The sequence below is a fragment of the Lynx canadensis genome, chromosome F2 (genome assembly GCF_007474595.2).
Source record: "Lynx canadensis isolate LIC74 chromosome F2, mLynCan4.pri.v2, whole genome shotgun sequence".
Classification (NCBI taxonomy): Eukaryota; Metazoa; Chordata; class Mammalia; order Carnivora; family Felidae; genus Lynx; species Lynx canadensis.
In genome coordinates this window covers 9,991,498-10,012,296 of record NC_044320.2, presented here as the reverse complement: position 1 = coordinate 10,012,296, position 20,799 = coordinate 9,991,498, and the positions used below count along the sequence as shown (strand labels likewise).

General features: G+C 47.9%; 1 long non-coding RNA gene across 4 annotated transcripts in view; it reads right to left on the bottom strand.

Annotated features, from left to right (window-relative positions):
* LOC115506115 overlaps positions 1-20,799 on the bottom strand; it is a 131,232-nt gene that overhangs the window by 34,151 nt on the left and 76,282 nt on the right. The window contains exon 4 of one of the 4 annotated variants that reach the window (XR_003966235.1): positions 15,536-16,000. The exons of the other annotated variants lie outside the window; for them this stretch is intronic. This is a non-coding gene — a long non-coding RNA (uncharacterized LOC115506115). Of the gene's footprint in view, positions 1-15,535; positions 16,001-20,799 lie in introns of those variants that run through there. 4 annotated transcript variants of the gene reach the window in all.

The window sequence follows — 20,799 nt, the reverse complement described above, 5'->3', positions numbered from 1 at the left end:
TGGGAGGTTCTTTGCTCAGGGTCTAGGAGGACAGAATGAAGGTGTCAACCAGGCAAGGCTCTTATCCGGAGCTCATTCAGTTTGGCAGCAAAATTCTGCTCGGTGTGGTGCTGGCACTGAGGTTCCCGTGTCCTTGCTGGCTTTCCTAGGGGGGTGGGGGTGGGGGTGGGGGCGGGGGTGGGATGCTCTCTGCCCTTGGAAGCCACTCTCATTCTTTCCCACGTGGCTCTTTACATCTTCAAACCGGAAATGACACTTTGAGTCTTTGAATCTAATATCCCCTTTTGCCTTCCTCTTCAACCACCGGCCAAAGAAAGTTCTCTGCTTTTAAGGACATAGGTGATTAGATTAGGTCAACCCAGAAAATTCCCCCCTTTTAAAATCGACTGACATAGGATTTTCATCAGATCCGCAACACCTAGATTATCGTTTGACTAACTCACCAGGGAATGAAAATCTTGAGAGTTTCTTTAGAATTCTTACCACAGCAAAGCACCTAATCCAGGCTGTGAGAGTCACGGAAGGCTGCCTGGAGGAAGCGGTATGTGAGCTGAGCTCAGACATTAGCTAGAAAGCCACTAATAGGCAGAGCAAAGTTCCCAGTGAAGAATCAAGGGAGATCTAGGCACATAGGAGAATAGGTGGGGGAGATTCCGGATGGCTGGAGTGAAGCTTAGAGGAAAAAGCAAGGAAAGATGAGATCAGAGGGCAGAGTAAGGACACCATCATAAAGTTTCTAGCAAGCGGGGCGCCCGAGTGACTTAGTCAGTAAAGTGTCTGACTTCAGCTCAGGTCATGATCTCACAGCTTGTACGTTCGAGCCCCACATCTGGGCTCTCTGCTCTCCGTGCAGAGCCTGCTTCAGATTCTCGGACTCCCTCTCTGCCCCTCCCCCACTCCCAATTTCTCTCTCGTTCTGTCTCTCAAAAATAAATAAATAAATATTTAAAAAAAAAAGGTTGTAGTAAGCTCTGCCCCACCTCCCACATCTCATTCAAGGGCATCAGGTTGGATGGACCTATGTTAGCTGCCGGTATATCTGAAATTAAAGCTTTTAGCTTTTTAGCCTCTGCAGGAGGCTGTGTGAGTAGTTTCCGAGTCCCGTACTGTACCCCGTAGGCACTAACAAAATGCTTTCCTTCTCCTTCTCATCATCTTTTTGTGTTCCTGTTTCCCTCGAATCCTAATTCACAAATTCATTCTTTCACAAGATACTGATTGAGCATCTTTTCTGCCTGGAGCTGCTATGCACAGAAGATACGAAGATAAATAGATCCGTGTGAGTGCTTCTGAGGAGGCCACAGTCCAGAGGGATAAACTGATATGTAGTGTCAACAAATAAATCACAGAGCACGCAGGTAATATCGTAATGGAGGTCGTGGGGTTTGGGAAGTATCCCTTCATAATTTACCCAATAATAATAATAATAATAATAATAATAATTTACCCAATAATACCCAACTTGTGGTGTGGATGTGGCATCTAAAATAGTCAACCTGCAGGAACAGAGAGCAGAATGGTGGCTGGCAGGGGCTGGAGGAGTGGGGGAAATGGGGACGAGATAGTTGGTATTGTATACTTGAAACTTGCTAAGAGGATTGCTGCTATGTTTGGGGGTTTTTTAACGTGTGTGTGTGTGTGTGTGTGTGTGTGTGTGTGTGTGTGAACCAACCGATCCACCCAGGCATCCCAAACAGCTGCTCCGTTAAGTGTTCCTAACAGCAAAAATAATGCTCTCCGGATGGAGTCTCCTCTCCCTCTGCAGAGAGGCTGACGGCATCTTCCTCATAGAGCTGCCGTGGGGGTGATATGTGTATTAGAAGTAAAGCGCTCAGGGGCACCTGGGTGGCTCAGTCGGTTGAGCGTCCGACTTCGGCTCAGGTCATGATCTCGCGGTCCGTGAGTTCGAGCCCCGCGTCGGGCTCTGTGCGGACAGCTCGGAGCCTGGAGCCTGCTTCCGATTCTGCGTCTCCCTCTTTCTCTGCCCCTTCCCCACTCACGCTCGCTCTGTCTCAGTCTCTCAAAAAATAAAAGTTAAAAAAAGCAACACACACACACAAAATTTAAACAAAAAGACGTAAAGCGCTCAGCACCCAGCGTGGCACATGGTTCAGGTTTTTGGAAGTGGTTGCTGATATAATTCACAGAACCAAGGTTTCTATATATATTTATAAAGTTGCATTAGGTGTACAAAACTGCCAATTTAGCAGGATTCCCCTTATAGGATTCTAGAGAGACCCTTTTCTCAATGTCTGTAGCTCATCTTAATTTTTGTTAACGTTTATTTACTTATTTTTGAGCGAGATAGAGACAGCGCAAGCAGGGGAGGGGCAGAGAGGGAGCAAGAGAGAGAATCCCAAGCAGGCTCCACGCTGTCAGTTCAGAGCCCGATGAGGGGCCCGATCTCAGGAGCCGTGAGATCATGACCCGAGCCGAAACCAAGAATCGGGTGCTCAACGGACTGGGCCACCCAGGCGCCCCTGTCTGTAGCTCATCTCCGTCCAGCCTTTCCCTCGATGGCACCTGCTACAGTAACTGGGCGTGTTAGACAGCACCTGCTTCCCTCCCCTTGTACAGACGGGTCCTCAGCAAAGTCTCTCACTTTCTTTCTAGCACAGCTCTTCAAATACGGGAAGACAGTGCTGTGGTCAGCCCCTCCACCTCTGTCCTTCCTTTCCATCTTCTTTCTCTCCCTGTCCTTCTCTGTTCCCTCCCATCCTTCCTGGCTCACTCCCTTCTTTTCTTAGTAAGAATTGCTATCGTTAAGGGCCGGACACATGTGCTAAGCACTCTACACAGATAATGTCAACGTTTGCCTTACGACAACCAGTTTAGTGGATACTTTAATCCCTTTTGGCTTGTTTGCTGTTGACAGACCTTGAAAGGAAGGCTCAGAGTGGTGGCGAGGGAACCCCAAGGTCACACAGCTAATGGAGAGAGGACCTGGAGTTTAAACACGGACTCCTAAGTCAAGTGGTTAATTAGACCTTTATTCTGTTTCTTATCCCACTATTTCAAAACTACAAGACAACGATCTTAAGCAGAATGCTTGAGGTCATTTCCCAAAGCGCACACGGTCGGAAGTGACTTTTAGGCTATGAAAATCACTCAAGGCAGCATTTAACCTACAGATTACAAAACCTCCTGACTGGAAGTGTTGAATTACCTTTCTACACCCAGATTGGTCTCAGCACGGGACCAGATATCGAGCTTGGCACACGACGGTCAAGTTGCAAGGGACCGTGAACGTCCACTGTGCGCGGCTGCAGAGCTGAGCTCTCACCCAGGGTGCTCCAGGACCAACTCCCCCCTCACGTTCAGCAGCCCCGCCTCTAACGCTGACCCCTTTATGGGACACACAGATGCACGGGCACCTCCCATGTGCCAAGCACACACTGGGCATGTCCCCGTAGGCTGTTTTGTAACAGTGGAGAATGGATCTTCGGATTCGCTTTCCCCATCGGCACCCTGAGGCTTCAACACTATGGCACGCGGCTCTTACAGAGCCACGTACAGGGGCGCACGTATTTATTCAGGCAGAGGCTCGCTTGTGGGGGCAGAATGTATCGTCTTCTTCCCTGACTTCCCAGAGCCCATCCCAGGATACAGCAGGTGCTCAATGCACGTGTGCCATGACGAAATCGGGCACATCTCTCCTCTACGGACTCCTCCAACAATGGCCTTAAGGCAGAGACAGGAAGCAATGGGTCTCATTTATAACGTCTCTAAAGATGACTGTGTCTGTTATTTATTCTTCCTGTGGCGTAACACTGTAGCCATTCATCACGTGTGCCAGTTCAGTTATTAAACAGCAGACTCAGGTAGGGTGAGTTATTTGCTTCAGTGTGTGTTTCAATTCCTGAGATTTATGGGGTGTGCTCCTGAACGCACACAGTGGAAGGAGGAGCCCTGGGGTTGATTGTGGCGGGGGGCGGGGCACGGAGGGAGAGAACTTGAAGTTGATAGAGCTTGCTCCTGCCTCCGTATCCTTCTGGCCCCTAGGATGGACCCACCCTTGCTGAATGGAATCAAGGGACAGGACATGGGGTTTTAGTACTTTTTAAAAAAATTTTTTTAATGTTTATTTATTTTTGAGGCAGAGAGAGACAGAGCATGAACGGGGGAGGGGCAGAGAGAGAGGGAGACACAGAATCGGAAACAGGCTCCAGGCTCCGAGCCGTCAGCCCAGAGCCTGACGCGGGGCTCGAACTCAAGGACCCCGAGATCGTGACCTGGGCCGAAGTCGGACGCTTAACCGACTGAGCCACCCAGGCGCCCCAGTACTTTTCAAAATAATCCTTATCTAGAGAGCAGGGCAGATACTCCAGCTTTGCACCAGACAGACCTGAGTTCAAACTCCAACTTCACTAGATGACCCTCAGGTAGGTCACTGACCCGCTCTGAGCCTCAGTTTGGTCATCTGTGAAATGGGGGAGTGATAATCCCTTTTTTCTTGTGTCACAATGAAGATTAAATGAGATGACATACTGAAAGCACTTAGCCTGTGCTCCTCCGCTAAATATTTATTCATTTATACAATGTAGGTGGATGGCCAAAAGGACAAATTTCCCTCAGCTGCAATATTTGTCGGCTCGAGCCATCATCGCAAAATACCGTAAATTGGATGGCTTACACAAAACTAATCTATTCCTCACAGCTCTGGAGGCTAGAATCCCAAGTTCGAGGTGCCAGCTGATTTGGTTCTGCAGATGGCCACCTTCTCGGTGTGGGTGTGTCCTCACAAAGTGGGGACAGCTCTCGAGCCCCTTCCTCTTCTTATAAAGACACCAGTCCTGTTGGGTTAAGACCCCACCCTTATGGCCTCATTTAACCTTAAGTGCCCCCCAAAGACCCTATCTCCAAATATAGTCACATTGGGTGTAAGAGATTCACACCTCTTCACACCCTTCACAACCTATGGATCTGGGGGGGGGGGGGGGGGGGACACAATTCAGTCCATAGAAGCTACTCTTTGAGAAAGTTGAGCATTAGAGGGAACCAGTCTGGAATTGGAAGGACCCGGGCTGCAGGCTAGGCAGGCAGTTGGCAGAGCAATGCCCTGGTTTGTCCACTTAGAAAACTCTTCCTCAGGGGGCGCCTGGGTGGCACAGTCGGTTAAGCGTCGGACTCTTGACTTCAGCTCAGGTCATGATCTCACTGTTCGTGGGTTCGAGCCCTGCCTCAGGCTCTGTGCAGATAGTGTGGAGCCTGCTGGGGATTCTCTGTCTCTCTCCCTCTCTCTCTGCCCCTCCCACACACACTCTCTCTCAAAATAAACAAATAAACTTAAAAAAAAAAAAAAACTCTTACTCAGGCTCAACAGCTCTAGTTTTTCTCTCCTCTGTGAAGACTCTTCTAACCTCTCTCCCAAGTACTTCGTCCTTTGAAGTAATACACGACTTCTTTCATGTATTAACTAACGTCTCACTCTGTATTGTGTAACTATTCACTTATTTGTCTCCTCCACTGCAGTATAAACTCCTCCAGGGCCAGGACTTTATTTTGTTCACCTCTGTGTCAGCCAGGGTTATGACAACAGTTCAATAAATAGTGGATAGATGGATGGATGGATGGAGGGATGGATGGAGGGATACACGGATACGTGGAAACATAGATGGACGGATAAATGTTTTCTCAACAGAAAGGCCAAAGGAGATTCTGAGGCTCAAGAATCTCAAGCAGGTAGCTGGTATCAGAGAGTTCTATCAAGGAGGAAGGAATCTCTCTTACTTCCTGAATTGGGTTTTAGGGCAAAGTCCCAATGTCTGGGAGTAGAGGTAGCAAGAGTGTGGCAGGGACTAGTGCCAGGAAAAGACTGAGGTAGAAGGCAGTTCCCCAGAGAAGGAAAGAAGCAAAACCAGAAGGCAACTTCAGGAAGAAGTTCAAGGCAGAAGTCGCAGATGTAGCAAAGGCCGTGCACCATCGGCCAAGCAGTAGAGAATCTTGAGCATGAACAGTGGATACCACAGATGCAGGGCTAGTTAAATACTCCGCGATTTAAGGCAAGATTGGTCCTGGTAACTAGAGTTTGAGCCACAGGTCTCAAGCTCTCAGTTATTAGAGTCATGAGACATGATCTACATGGCAGGCTGGATAAGACAAAGTCCTTCGTGTTGGCCAAGGGCTGTGCTGGCCTCTGATAAGTGAGGAAAAGGCTAAACGAGCTTTGATCTCCTTGAGGCTAAAGACGTTCCCCTGCCTACACACCCTCCGTGCCCGAGTGGGGCGGCTCAGACCCCCTGTGCGGGATAAGCTCAGCAGACAAGGGGTAGTTTGGTTTGAGATGGTTCTCTCTTCCTGTGGAAAACAGAAAACTTAAGTTGGAACAATCTAAATTTGGAAGAACAAAAGAGTGGATGAAACAAAATAGCTACCATTCACTAAGAGCCAGCTGAGTCCTTGGAAAGATGTTCCCTGTTCCTGCATAGCCTCTCATGTAACTGTTCACAGCAACCCTGTGAGGTGGGCAATGTTGCATTCACTTTACATGTGAGGAAATAAACTCAGAGAGGTTAAGTGACTTTGCCAAGATCACAAAGCTCACGACTAGAGAAATTAGGGGGAAAGCCCATTCTCTACATTGTTCTGTGTTGCTTCTTCAGTATTGTGGGAGGCTGGATAATAATGGCCCCCCAAATATACCCACGTTCTAATCCCCAGGACCTGTGAACGTGACCTCATCTGGCCAAAGGGATTTGTAGATATGATTAAGCTAAAGATCTTGAGATGAGATTATTCTGAACATCTGGGTGATCACTCAATGTAATCACATAATCACGAGTGTGCAGGGGGGGACAAGAAGGTCAAAGGAGGAAGCAAGAAATATGACAACAAAAGCAAGAGGCTGGAGTGATTCTAGAAAGATCCAAGGAGTGCAGACAGCCTCTGGCAGCCAGCAGAGGCCAGGAAATGGATTCTCTCCTAGAGCCTCCAGAGGGAACCAGGCATGCCTGGTTCTATCAAGCTGGTTCACTCAGCTTCCGCCCAGTGAAACTGACCTCCAGAACTGTAAATACTACGTTTATGTTGCTTTAAGCCACGGCAGCCATGGGAAAATAACACAAATAATAAGATTAAAAAATTGAAAGATGGATGCTAAAAGTTTCTAGAGAAATTTTTTATTATTTTTTAAGTTTATTGATCTTGAGAGAGACTGTGGAGGAAAGGCAGAGAGAGAAAGGAAGGGAGAGAATCCTCTCTCTCGAGACGATTCAAGGAATTGGACCTCATGACTATGAGATCCTGACCTGAGCCCAAATCAAGAGTCAGACACTCAACCAACTGAGCCACCCAGGCGCCCCTACAGAAATTTTTGAAAAAAAAAAAAAAAAAAAAAAAAAAAAAAGGTGCTGGAACACCTGGGTAGCTCAGTGAGCTGAACATCTGACTCTTGATTTCAGTTCAGGTCATAATCTCACATTTTGTGGGATCAAGCCCTGCGTTGGGCTCCACGTTGACAGCACAGAACTTGCTTGGGATTCTCTCTGTCTCTCAAAATAAATAAACTTTAGGAAAAAAAGAAAGATGTCAACTGATTTCATGATGGAAGATGTCATTGAGAATATGGCCTCCAACTTCAGCTGAAAAATAAAAAGTGTACTGATGACCTCCCACTCCTCCTAAATTCACAATATGCCCATTTCAACTCGACGGAGGCATTTTTCCCCCTGAATTTTCACATATTCTTTTTTTTAAATGTTTATTTATTTTTGAGAGAGACAGAGATGGAATGCGAGTGGGTTAGGGGCAGAGAGAGAGGGAGGCACAGAATCCAAAGCAGGCTCCTGGCTCCGAGCTGTCAGCACCGAGCCCACCACGGGGCTCGAACCCACAAACCACGAGATCACGACGAGCCGAAGTCGGACGCTCAACCGACTGAGCCACCTAGGCGCCCCTCACGTATTCTTATAACCTATCTCACCACCCGAAAACGTCACAGCCACTTATTCAAGTACGGCACAGGAAATGACATCCACTCGCCATTCAGGTTGGGTGGTGGCCAGCCAAGAAATCCCAAAGCTGTTCACTGCTGGTCCACTCAGCCCAGATGAGAGGTGTGTAAGGAAGCCCTCCCAGAATCTCGATCCTATTCAGCCCTCGCCATTAACCTTGTCAATCTGGCAGAACAGGGGTTATTTTTAACCACCTTTTTTTTCTATAGGGAAACTGGGACCCAGAGAAATTTGGTGCCCTGCTTAGCATTACACAATGGAGCCAAAATTAATGCTACACAGAAGAGCTCTGGGTCTATGTATTAGCCTGCTCAGGCTGCCATAAGAGAGTATCACAGACTGGGTGGCTTAAACAGCAGAAAGTGATTTTCTCACATTTCTGAAGCTGAAAATTCGCGATCAAGGTGTGGGCCGGGATGGTTTGGTTTCTACTGTGGCTTCGCCCGTTGGCTTGTGGAAGACCATCTTTCCTCTGTGTCTTCACATGGTCTTCCCTCTGTACCCGTGTCCTAATTTCCTCTTTTCAGGACACCAGTCAAACTGGATTAGGTCACCCTAACGACCTCATTTTTTAGCCCATTATGGTTTATTATAAAAGGTATAAATGAACATTCAGAAAAAGAGGTACATAGCGCACAGCACAGACACTTCTGTCCCACGGAGTTTGGGTGATGCCACCCTCCCAGCACATGAATGCGTTGACCAACCTGGAAGTTCTCCAGACCCTTCTGTTTAGAGCTTCTGTGTGGAGGCTCCATTATATATACTCATGATGGAGGAAGTTGTTGGCCGCTGGTGATTATCATGATCTCCAGCCCCTCACCCCTCTCTGAAGGGCTGAGGGACGGCATTGAAAATTTCAACCCTCTAATCCTGCCTTGGTCTGGTTTCTGTGGTAAACAGCCCCCACCTGAAGCTATGGAAGGGCCCACCAGGAGTCGCTTCGTTATTCATTAGCATTCAAGAAGACACTCATTACTCTGGAGATTTCATGCCTAACGACCTCATTTTATTTTTATTTTTTTATCAAAAAAGTTTTAATGTTTATTTTTGAGAGACAGAGAGAGGGAGAGACAAAGCGCAAGCAGGGTAGGGGCAGAAGAGGGAGACCCAGAATCCGAAGCAGGCTCCAGGCTCTGAGCTGTCAGCACAGAGCCCGACACGGGGCTCGAACCCACGAACCGGGAGATCATGACCTGAGCCGAAGAATCGAAGAATCGGACACTTAACTGACTGAGCCATTCAGGACCACCCCCCCCCCGCCCCAACAACCTCATTTTAATTTAATCACCTCTTTAGAGACCTTATCTCAAATACAGTCACATCCTGAGATACCAGGAGTTTGAACTTCAACACGTGAATTTTAGGGCGATGTATTTCAGCCCATAACAGTCTCTAAAGTTCTGGACCTATGTTACTTTCTGTCTCTATCAAGCATCTCCAAGAATGACACAGTTACCTGTCCACAAATAACACCAACTAGCACAGCCTTCTCAGGGTTACCATCCCAGAGTTCCAATTTCTACTTGGCACAGCCTAGCTTCAAGGAGGAGACACGGGGGAAGAGTCTAGGCTATCAGAGTCCCAGACTAGTGACTGCACTCAAGTAATTCTTACATAACGGATACAGGAAGAGCCCTTTTCTGAAGCGGTGAAGCCTCCGCTGTCTGACAAGCAATTTGAACTCACAGAAAGCAGGATCCTGCAGTAAAATCAAAAGGGATCTATTCTGGTGCCTCCTCAGTAAGGGATTGCTCTATGCTTCTCTGACAGGTGACCTTTAAGCAAACGCAGTGCAGCCAGATTGAGGGGGCTCCTTCCCAGCAGGGACTGTGAGCGATGCGAGCAACGTGCCAGCCGTCCCCTCGTGTGCCAGCACAGACCCCATCACGGCTGAGGGATAAACAAACATCCCTTTACGAATGTGACCCCAGCTTGTCAAGCAATTTTCCAGTTTGATTACGTTTTCAATTAAGTTTTATTCTGAACAATATTTGGAAGTGATACCTGTGGTTCCTGCAAATGAAAAACCAAATTCCTCTGGCAGATTTAGATATTTCCTATGTGGACAAAAAAGGGGAAAAAAAAACCCCAGCACTCAAGCTCTGGATGTCATACCCATTATGCCTCCAGGCAAAGACATTTTATAGTGCTTCCCACACCTTCCCAACCCTCTGCTTCCCCAACATACACACTGACACGTGCATGCTTTCCGTGAACCTCAATTTCTATTTCTGATAGTGGCAAGCAATTATTTTTCTTTCTTGGAAAATCGGTCTAAGTCCTGAGGTTGAGAAAAGGGCCACTGTAGACCAGTCCATCCCAAAGACAACGTCTGGAATTATACTAGAAGGAGAGACAGGAGAAGACTGGAGAACTATTCATCTCTCTGTCTGTCCCCCGTCCCTCTGGCCACCCCCCATGAAAGCTGAAAGACAATGACTTCACAATGAATAATAACCACATCTATAATTGAAGGAGCACTGACTATTCACCACCCGCTGCACCGTATTCTTCACAAGTAACTTCCCATTCAATCTTTACAACAATTCTGTGTTGGTGATGCCGTTATGAGGCTCATTTTTCAGGTGGGAAACCTGAAACCGAGCAACTTCCCCCAAAGCAGCAGAGACAGTGATAGTGGCTGTGTTGGCAGAGTAATAGCTCCCAAAGATGTCCAGCACTTGGGTGGTTCAGTCGGTTGAGTGTCTGAGTCTTGATTTCGACTCAGCTCGTGATCTCAAGGCTCAAGGTGAAATTGAGCCCCGCGCCCGGCTCCTCGCTGACAGTTCAGAGTCTGCTTGGGACTCTCTCTCTCTCTCTCTCTCCCTCTCTCTCTGCCCCTCCCGATTATGCTCTCTCTCTCTCACAAAAAAGAAAAAAAAAAGAAAGAAATCTCAAAATGGGAAGATTATCCTGGATTATCTGGGTGGGCCCAACAGTAATCACAAGGGCCCTTAAAATAGGGGAAAAGGAGGGAGAAGGGTCAGAGGAGATGTGACAACAGAAGCAGAGGGCAGTGGTTGCTGACTTCAAAGCTGGCAGAGGGGGCCATGAGCCAAGGAACGTGGGCCGAAGCAGCTAGAAAAGGAAATGGACCATCCCCTGAATCCTCCCCAGGACACAACTCTGCCCACATGGCTTTGAGGTCAGTTCCATGAGCTTCATTTCCTGTGCTGACCCCCAAAACTGCACATAATACAGTTATATTACTTTAAGCCACCACATTTGTAGCAATTTGTTACAGAAGCAATAAGAGACCACGTGCTGGCCCAGCTCTCTCCTCTCGGGTCCAAAAATTGAGCAAAGAACAGCCTTCCACATTTGTCAAAATCCTGCGGTGGTGGAGGCTCACCCCATTCTTCATCTCTTTGCACCCCCAAGGGCTCAGCGCTAGAGGGAAGGTCTGCTGCATCAATCGTACTTATTTAGGAGGGAGGCAAATGAGGATTCGTTGGGGTGAAGGACGAGAAAGCCTTATCCTACTGGACCGTGTGGGCTTCTTTGGGGGCAGTGTCTACCTACACCGGGGACAGAAGAGACATCCAATAAATGTTGAGCAGTTGGATACACAGATGGGTGGATACACTGGTACATGGACAAATGGCATGCATACCTCGCACGCAGAAAGTGCTCAATAAATAGCTACTGCTACGTGTTCTAGGCGAGGGCTGAGGGTATTAAGGTCACGATAGCAAAGGTGATCATATACCACCCTTCCTATCATTCCTACCTCTCCAAAGAGTTCCCAGGGACACAGAGACACACGTGGCAAACGGGAAATTAAGTACAGTGCTATTCCACCGAGAACTGTACCGCCACCTGGAATCCCAGCTCAGGGCTCTGGTAGAGACACACGACTTAGGCTCGTGTAGGACAGATCCTCTACCTCTCCTCCCTTTATGACCACCCCACCTTTCCTACCCCAGAAAGTAAACCTTAGAACCACACACTCTGAGACTATAAAGTGGGTGGAAATATAACCTGGCCTGTACAACTAAGCTCTGGGTTGACTGACGCACAGAGCCCCCCCGCCGTGAGTAGAAGGGAGCATTAGGGACCCGCTGCTACGCGCAGACCCTGGGCAAGAAGCGGAGCTGAGAGGTCTTTCCAATACAACCATGGGCCACTGTGACTTCACCTCTGCCTAACCAAATCAACTGCTTTTCCTCTGGTGAAGAGAAAACGTAAGAGGCTTGGGCAGAAACAGGTCAGGCAAAAGACGAAGGCAGAATTATTGCTCTATTTATCATTACTACGACTAGTTCCGATGATGGACGGATGGACGGATGGATCCTCTGATACCCGTGGATCATAATAAAGAGGAAGCCGAGGCAAAATACGTGGAAGGTAGATTCTCTGTGGTAGCCCAAGGTTCTGATGAAAAGTATTTACCTGGTGTAGCAAACCCAAGTGGGGGTCAGGCTGTATCAACATAAAAAGGAGAGAAGGATTGGTGTCACCTGAATACTTACCCCAGGCCGGGCACTGTGTGTCACACAGGTAAAGTCTCAAAACAAATGCTGAGGGGCGCCTGGGTGGCTCAGTCGGTTGGGCGTCCGACTTCGGCTCAGGTCACGATCTCGCGGTCCGTGAGTTCGAGCCCCGCGTCGGGCTCTGGGCTGACAGCTCGGAGCCTGGAGCCTGTTTCAGATTCTGTGTCTCCCTCTCTCTCTGACCCTCCCCCATTCATGCTCTGTCTCTCTCTGTCTCAAAAATAAATAAACGTTAAAAAAAAATAAAACAAACAAACAAACAAAAAAACCCAAAAAAACAAATGCTGAGTGGAAGGCATTATCATCTAATTTTAAGGGAAAAAGTACAAGGCTTGTGGATGTACAACAACTTGCTCATGATCACTCAGCTGGGAATTGAGAGAGCAAACATTCAAACAGGTCTCTTAGCTTCAAAGCCATACTCTTCCCAAGATTCCCAGCGAGTTCTGGTTACAGTTAAGTTTAGCTGACTGGGGCCAGTCAAAGCAGACTGTTCAACAGATAACTACTCCTTTTGTCTCCTCAGCGTCAGTTTTCCCTTCTTCAGATACGAGCCCCTAGATTTTCCTGTGGGGAACGCCCATCCCCATCTCTAGACATGTGGCTTGACCGGGGCTGACCCCTGCCCCCAGCTCTAGAGATGGTCATCTGCCTCAGGCTGGTCACACGATTGATGCTGGGAGGGACATGTATAATAGATGTCAATCACAGAACACTTGTGGGAATTGTTGGAGGATCTCTCTTTCTCTCTCTCTCTCTCCCTCTCATCTCATCTCACCTCAAGTCACTGAGAAGACAGGGGAGAAACTTGACACAACTGGGACCAGCACTAGGGTGAGACTGCCTGAGAAAGAAGTCAAGGTAGGAGAGATGGAGAAACTCCCAACGACGACGCGTGAGCACCTAGATCCGGCCAAGCCCAAAGTCAGTATTTCCTAGTCTTTGTTCAGTTGCAAGAGACTATACCATAACTCATTTTGTTCCAGTGTATTTGAATTTAGATTTTGCCACCTACAACGAAAAGGCCTAAAGAGCAGCATGGGCAACATGATTGGGGTTATTTTGTGCATTTACCTCGTTTCCAAGTGGTAAGCTTATTCCTCAAGGAAGGAAAAGTCCAGGCCTCTGGAATGGGAGTCTGGTCCTCACTGTGCAAGGACATCAGGGCCTAGCCAAACAGACTTGGTTTCCAGAAGACATTCAGTCCTCACCAGGCACTGGAGTGCCAGACCTTGAGAAGAGAGCAGATGTTGGGGCCTACAGATGGTATAGCCTGGAGGCGGTGAAGACGGCAAGCCAAAGTTCACCCTACCACACGCACACCGTGTTCACGAGCAGAGACTGACTTCAACAGATGGTTGGACTGAGGCTTCTGATATAGTGCCTGCCCCTGTTGGGTCCAACTCATGAACTCAAGCAACCTAGGACTGCAGTTGGTGCCCAACCCCAAACCCCATGATAGGAAGATGGGCAGAAAAAGGTTGAGGCTGAAAAGTAACAAGTATGGAAAGGGGAAAAGCAAGGGACTTTAGGGTCAACATACACCCAAACGCCTCGGCCAGTTCCCACGAGACATATTGATCTTAGAAAAGAAGTCAAGAGGTTATTATAAGGAAGCGCCGAGAGTGCTTGCAGGTAAATTCACCAGGTTACATTTTGTAGCCTCTAGGGTGGAGATGATGGTGATGGTGATGGGGGTGGGGGTGGTGATGGTGGCTGTCGTAGTGCTTTTGGTAGTGGCTGAGGTGGAAGGATAGTCACCATATGTAAAAGGTTTATTATGATCCCAGCATTGCATTAGCCCCATTATTTCATTTAATTCTTACAACAACTCAATGAAACGTGTATTATAAGCCCCATTTTACCCATAAGGTAACAGAGTCAGGTTACACAGCTTGCCCAAGAGCATAGATAGTAGTGAGTGGAAAGAGAAAGAATGTAAAGTCCCAGAGCACCTGACTGCAAAACCAGTGCCTTTAACCACTAGGCTTAACTCAACTCACACACAGTTCTTGGAAGACTTTGGTCCTCTCTGCTGCCCCCTATGCTTCTCATCGGGACTGAGCATAACAGCGATGCAGTACTTTGTGTTTCCCTAAGTTCAGGGCAGTTTTCAACACACAGTTCTCTACACCTGTGCTTTCTAATCTTTCAAATAAGACAACTCCGTTTTAATGTCTACATATTTTGTTGATCCCGATATGGGCGTACTTGTCTTTTTAGTATCATTGACCAAATAAATAAACAAGTAAACACATGAAAAAGAGCTACTCTAATAGCACACAACCTAACCATGTGGATGATCACAGTAGCATCTATCTATATTCGAAGAATAGTTAATCATGTATTTTATTTAGTAAACCTTACTTATTCAGGCCACAGTCCAGGCTTCATGCATGGAGGAATTGGCCAATAGCTCAGTGGTTGGCCAATTACCACCTCCGGATGTTGTTTCACTAGTTCCTTGGGACTTTCCCGTGAAGAATGTAAAAGTAAATGGTGTTGATCCCTCAGGGAATGGCAGTGGGGTGGACGCTTCACCAGCTCAGCAATGTACAGAGAACTGGAAGCTTCTGTTTCCCCCTTGTCACCCTTGGGGCTTTTGGGGGTTCCAAAGGTTTGGTTGACATAGCCAGGAATTAGGCTTTTTATCCCAGCTCATTTACTAACAAACACTGTATATCTGTAGCTCCGGGCATGAACTCCCATCCCCAAGAGCTTGGTTTCCTCGCCTATACAATGGGACCCTTGAGCCAGAACTCTATGGGTTCTTTCAAGGTGCAATGTCTGATGTTATTTATTCTTTTGCATCTGGTATGTTTCCCCAACCCCACTGCTTCAGCATCCATACTGGCCATCAAAAATAACCTGTATGGGGGTTCCTGGGTGGCTCGGTTGGTTAAACGTCTGACTTCGGCTCAGGTCATGATCTCGTGGTTTGTGGGTTCAAACCCTGTGCTGGGCTCTGTGCTGACAGGTCAGAGCCCGGAACCTGCTTTGGATTCTGTGTCTCCCTCTCTCTCTCCCCTCCCCCCTTTCTCTCTCTCTCAAAACAGTAAACATTAGAAAAGTAACCAGTGTGTTAAAATACAATGAAAAAAACTTCCAATAGAGAGGGTTTTTTTTAGAATATAATGTGCTACCGGAGAACTTGTGAATAATGCCACTGCCTTATTGAATCAATAGAACAGTTCATCAATCCCCTTCCAAAAACAAATGTGAGCACGAAAGGGCAATACAGTCTTTTGAAATAGTAGTTTGGGCTGTTTTAATGTTCTGGCCTGTTTGCCTCTCCAAATATAAGAAGATATCGTCAAGTGGTCTCTAGGGTACAGGTCTCGCCTAGACCCCTTGCCGCAGCGTCGCCTCTGGAGAACGAGACGGTTCTCTTCGCACAGAGCCCAGGAAAGGATCTGACTCATGGTAAAAACCCACAAGATGTTCAGCTTTCCATTTTTCTTCGTCAAAACCGTCGGCTATACGATCCAGATTCATTCTGCAATGCGTCCTCAACACGTGGCCAGTCCGAGCCGGCAGTCGGATAGAGCAGTGCTGTTCAAAGACGGTCCACATGTTAAGGATGGGAACTGAGAGGAGATATTTCGAAATATTTGAGGCAATTTGATATCATCACAATATCCTAGTGTGTGATCTTTTCTCTAGTAATTCATTTTTTTCATTTTTTTAATTTTTTTATTAAAAAATTTTTTTTTAATGTTTATTTATTTTTGAGACAGAGAGAGACAGAGCATGAATGGGGGACGGGCAGAGAGAGAGGGAGACACAGAATCGGAAACAGGCTCCAGGCTCCGAGCCATCAGCCCAGAGCCTGACGCAGGGCTCGAACTCACGAACCGTGAGATCGTGACCTGAGCTGAAGTCGGACGCTCAACCGACTGAGCCCCTCTAGTAATTCATTTTTTATTGTAACGTATGAAAGTACTGCTCTGCAGAAGATGGGAACTTAAACAAACCTAATCCTCACTACGAGTATTCTGAAACGCACTGAATAGGGGCTTCGCTTACGTAACGGTAAAGGAACAGTCGTTGTGATTCAAAGTTCGCTCACTCAACATGTTTATCAGCCTTCACCAGGGGCGGCGTGTCTGGTAGCAGGAGCACAGGATTCAGAGTCAGAATGCGTGGGTTCAAATCCTGGCTCAGACACTTAGCAACGAGGTAACCTTCACAAGTTCCTTAACTATTTGTGGGCCCAATGTTCGTATCCGTAAAACGGGCGTGCATACCAGACTCATATAGTTGCTAAGGACGATTGGATGAGATAAAGCACATAAACTTGACTTAATGCATGGCAAGCACTCCGTCAGTGGTTGATGGTAAAAGGAAGAGTGAAGCACCCACCCCCCAGACGCTAGTTAGGTGATTGAATAAACTGTACCCCTATCCTCTGCAGGAAGACAATGTAAGTAAATCACTGCTATTAGTGGGGGTAGAGCTGAGGGAGCAGTAAAGGGGTACATGATGGAGGGAGGGAAAAGAGAGGAGGACAGTTCTGCCTAAGTGTTCAGGGTGGGCTTTACAGACAAGGTTTGCACCTAAATAAGGAAAGGAAAGCTTAGTGTTCCGGGAAGACAGGGGAAGGGGTGGGGAAATGCCAGGCAGAGAGAATAGCATGTTCAAAGGTCCGGGGTGGCGACATAATGGTAAATCTGAGCCCCTCAACAGTTCTGCATGGCTGGATTGTAGAAAAGGGTCAGAAATAGGGAGTCCCTTCAGAAGAAGGACGGGCATTCTTTCTTATAGGCTTCCCAATGCTTACCACACACAGTCCCTGTGCACCGTCTCAATAAATGCTTACAGAATGAACGAGGCTGAATGTCAGATGCGCCGTGCTGAGAGTTTGGACCTTGCTGTGAAGCTAATGAGAAGTCACGAAAGGTGATGTGGGGAGTAGAGGGGGGACCACGGTGCTGATTTGAAAGATGGATCAGAGGTGAGGGAGGTGGGGGTCGGGGAATCCAATCACAGCAGCTCGCTGAGATGGAGTTTTGTCATTCTCTTTCGCTCTGATTTACAGATGAGGAAACAAACGTTCAGAGAACTCACTGACTTGTCCAAGCGTCCATAGATCTCACGGACCCAGGTCTGCCTGACTTGGGTCCCATGCCTACCCTCACTTAGCCCACACAGGCTTCTTTCGGTTCCTACCCACAATCCTGTTTGCAGCAAGTAGAGTTCGATCTAGGGATTCCCTAACTCACTCTCAACTTACCGAGACGTAAATACCAGAAAGGAGAAAAGGATGGGTTTTCAGCCATTAGAGCATGGCTGTGTGTCTGTGTCTGTGTATCCGTGTGCTGGAACATCAGCTACAATCCCCAAAACCCCTGGCAGAGGGAACGATGCCTGTGTGCACATATACCGCCAGGGACCAACAGGGATGCAGAGGAACTCACCTTCGGGCCTGAGAGCAGACGAGCCTGAGCTGTTCAGTTCTGTAACAGGAGAGAAAGGCCAGAGAAAGACGCAGCTGAGAAGAGGGACACGCTTGGGAAGGGATGGGAAGGAAAGAGGCGAGGACACACTCCAGGGAGAAGGAAACCGAGTAGGTGGTAACAAGGCCAGTCACCAACGTCTGGAGGCAACAAGAAGGTGCTGAGAACTGGACCCCATCGGGACCCTGGCTTCTAAGCTCAGCTCTGGTCTTGACTCACTGTGTAACCGTGGGGAGGTTGGAGGTGTAGAGCACAGGACAACAGTCCCTGACTGTCGCAATATGCGGTAATTTACAAACCTCAACCTTAAAAAATAAACGCGATGGGGGCGACTGGGTGGCTCAGTCGGTTAAGCGTCTGACTCTTGATTTTGGCTCAGGTAGTGATCTCGTGGTCGGTGGGATCGAGCCCCACATCGGGCTCTGCACTGCCAGAAAATTCTCTCTCCTTCTCTCTCTCTGCTCCTCCCTTGCTCTCTCTCTCAAAAGAAATTTAAAAAACAAACACGATGTAACAAAAGGTAGATACTTACTATCGAGAAAGGTTGAACTAGGCTCAGAGTTGTGTTCTCCCGTTTCTTACCCGTATGATCTTGGAAAACTACTTTCTCTCTCTGAGGCTCAACTGTCTTCTCTGCAAAGGAAGGACAACCATGGGGCCCAGCAAAGTTTGGGGTAAAGACTAAATAAAATCATGCATGAAGGGGCTCTGGCTCGCAGCCCTCAGTGGCTGGGGGCTGCAATGGTGACAATGAAAAGTAAGATGGAGGGGAGGGGGGCAGAAAGAACAGAGGGGAGCAGGAGTGGAGGAGGAGGGTGCGCCCCAGAGTCATCGCGCAGACCGCCTGGTGCCCTCCTGGCACATAAGCGTATCTCAGTACCTGTTAGACCCCCTTCTCCCTCTCCCGCGCAGCCTACGACATCATCAGTCCTGAGACTGAGACCCCCCCCCTGGAGCAAAGAAGAAACAAGTCTGTCAGATGGTTCTTCAACCTCAGGACACAGGGGCAATGGCACCACCTACTGCACAACGGAGGTACTGCCTCTACTCCTCAAAGGGCTCTTTGGAACAAGCCTTTTTTTTTTTTTTTTTTTATAATGTTTATTTTTGAGAGAGAGAGAGCATGGGGAGGGGTAGAGCGGGGGGGAGGGGGGCGGAGAGGGACAGAGAATCCCAAGCAGGCTCTGCGCTGACAGCAGAGAGCCCGACAGGGGGCTCGAACTCAAGAACCGTGAGATCACTGAGCTGAAGTCGACTCTGAACCGACTGAGCCACCACCAGACACGGCTTGCCTCCTGTAGCCTCCTGCCTGCTGTACCCCCTCCTACTCTGTGCAGCCACAGCTGACAACAGGCCGAAACGTGGACGTGCGGCTGTGGACAAGATGCCACACAAAACGTCACCTCCACCGGGCTCTGCTGTCTCCCTGTCCTACCACTTCTCTCTCCCTAAAACGTAACTGAGACGGACAGATGTTTCGCAAATTCCCTTATCTCAACAGAATCCCAGATCAATGTCCACAAGGGGAGAGCTAGGGAAAGGACAGAAGCCACATCCTATGGGATGCCTGAGCTAGGTCTCCAGTGCTGGTTCCCAGTTTACCAACTCCCAAGCTTGCCCAGCACAAACCACGCTCTGGCTTCTAGGGGTTGCCAGAAACCCTTCTCTAGGAAAGCACCCTCTCATGCCCTTCCCCTGCCTTTAATTATTCAAATTCTACTCATCTCTCCAGTTCTCACTGACTTCCCTTTGCTTTTAACACAATGCTTCAGGGGCACCTGGGTGGTTCAGTCGGTTAAGCATCCGACTTCAGCTCAGGTCATAATCTCACAGTTCGTGAGTTCGAGCCCCACGTTGGGCTCTGTGCTGATAGCTCGGGGCCTGGGGCCTGCTTCAGATTCAGTGTCTCCCTCTCTGTCTGTCCCTCCCCCACTCATGCTCTGTCTCTCGAAAATGAATAAACTTAAAAAAAATTAAAACAGTGGTGACTCACAGGGGCACTGGTACCCCAATGTTTTTAGCAGCATTTTCAACAATAGGCAATTCATGGAAAGAGCCCGAATGCCCAACAACTGATGAATAGATAAAGAAGATGTGGTTTATATATACAACGGAATACTACTCAGAGATGAAAAGGAATGAAACCTTGCCATTTGCAACAACATGGATGGAAATGGAGGGCATTATGCAAAGTGAAATAAGTCGGTCGGCGAAAGACAGATATGATATGTTTTCACTCATAGGTGGAACTTGAGAAACTTAACAGAAGATCAAGGATGCAAAGTGGTGCATTTTGTGTACGGCTGAAAAGAGACCACTTACACGTGTGAATAAATTAGAGGATGTTTTAAAGCAGGACATCGTTAGTTGCAAAGACGTATATTTGGGATTGAAGGTGCAGAAAAGATGGAGGCCATAGGGGCAGGAGCAGTAAGGGGAAAAGATGGGACTGTGACAGAGTTTCAGAAATTTCGGCGGGTGAAGGCAGACAATGAAGGAGGAAATTATGACCAGGCTCACTATCTAATCAAAGCCACGGCTATGGGAATGAGGAGGCTGTGTTTGAGAAGCATTGACTCAACCATGGGCGAGGGGAAGGAAAAAAAGAAAGTTAGGGAGGGAGCCAAGCCATGAGAGACTCTTGAAACTGAGAATAAACTGGGGGTTGATGGGGGGTGGGAGGGGGGGGAGGGTGGGGGACGGGCACCGAGGAGGGCACCTGTTGGGAGGAGCCCTGGGTGCTGTATGGAAACCAATGTGACAATCAATTTCATACTAAAAAATAAATAAAATAATAATTATTAAAAAAAGAGAAGCATTGACTCAAAGTATTAAGAATTGTCCACAGCTGTGGTCGGGGGTGCCCCGAAATTGGTGAAGAAATCACAATATTGT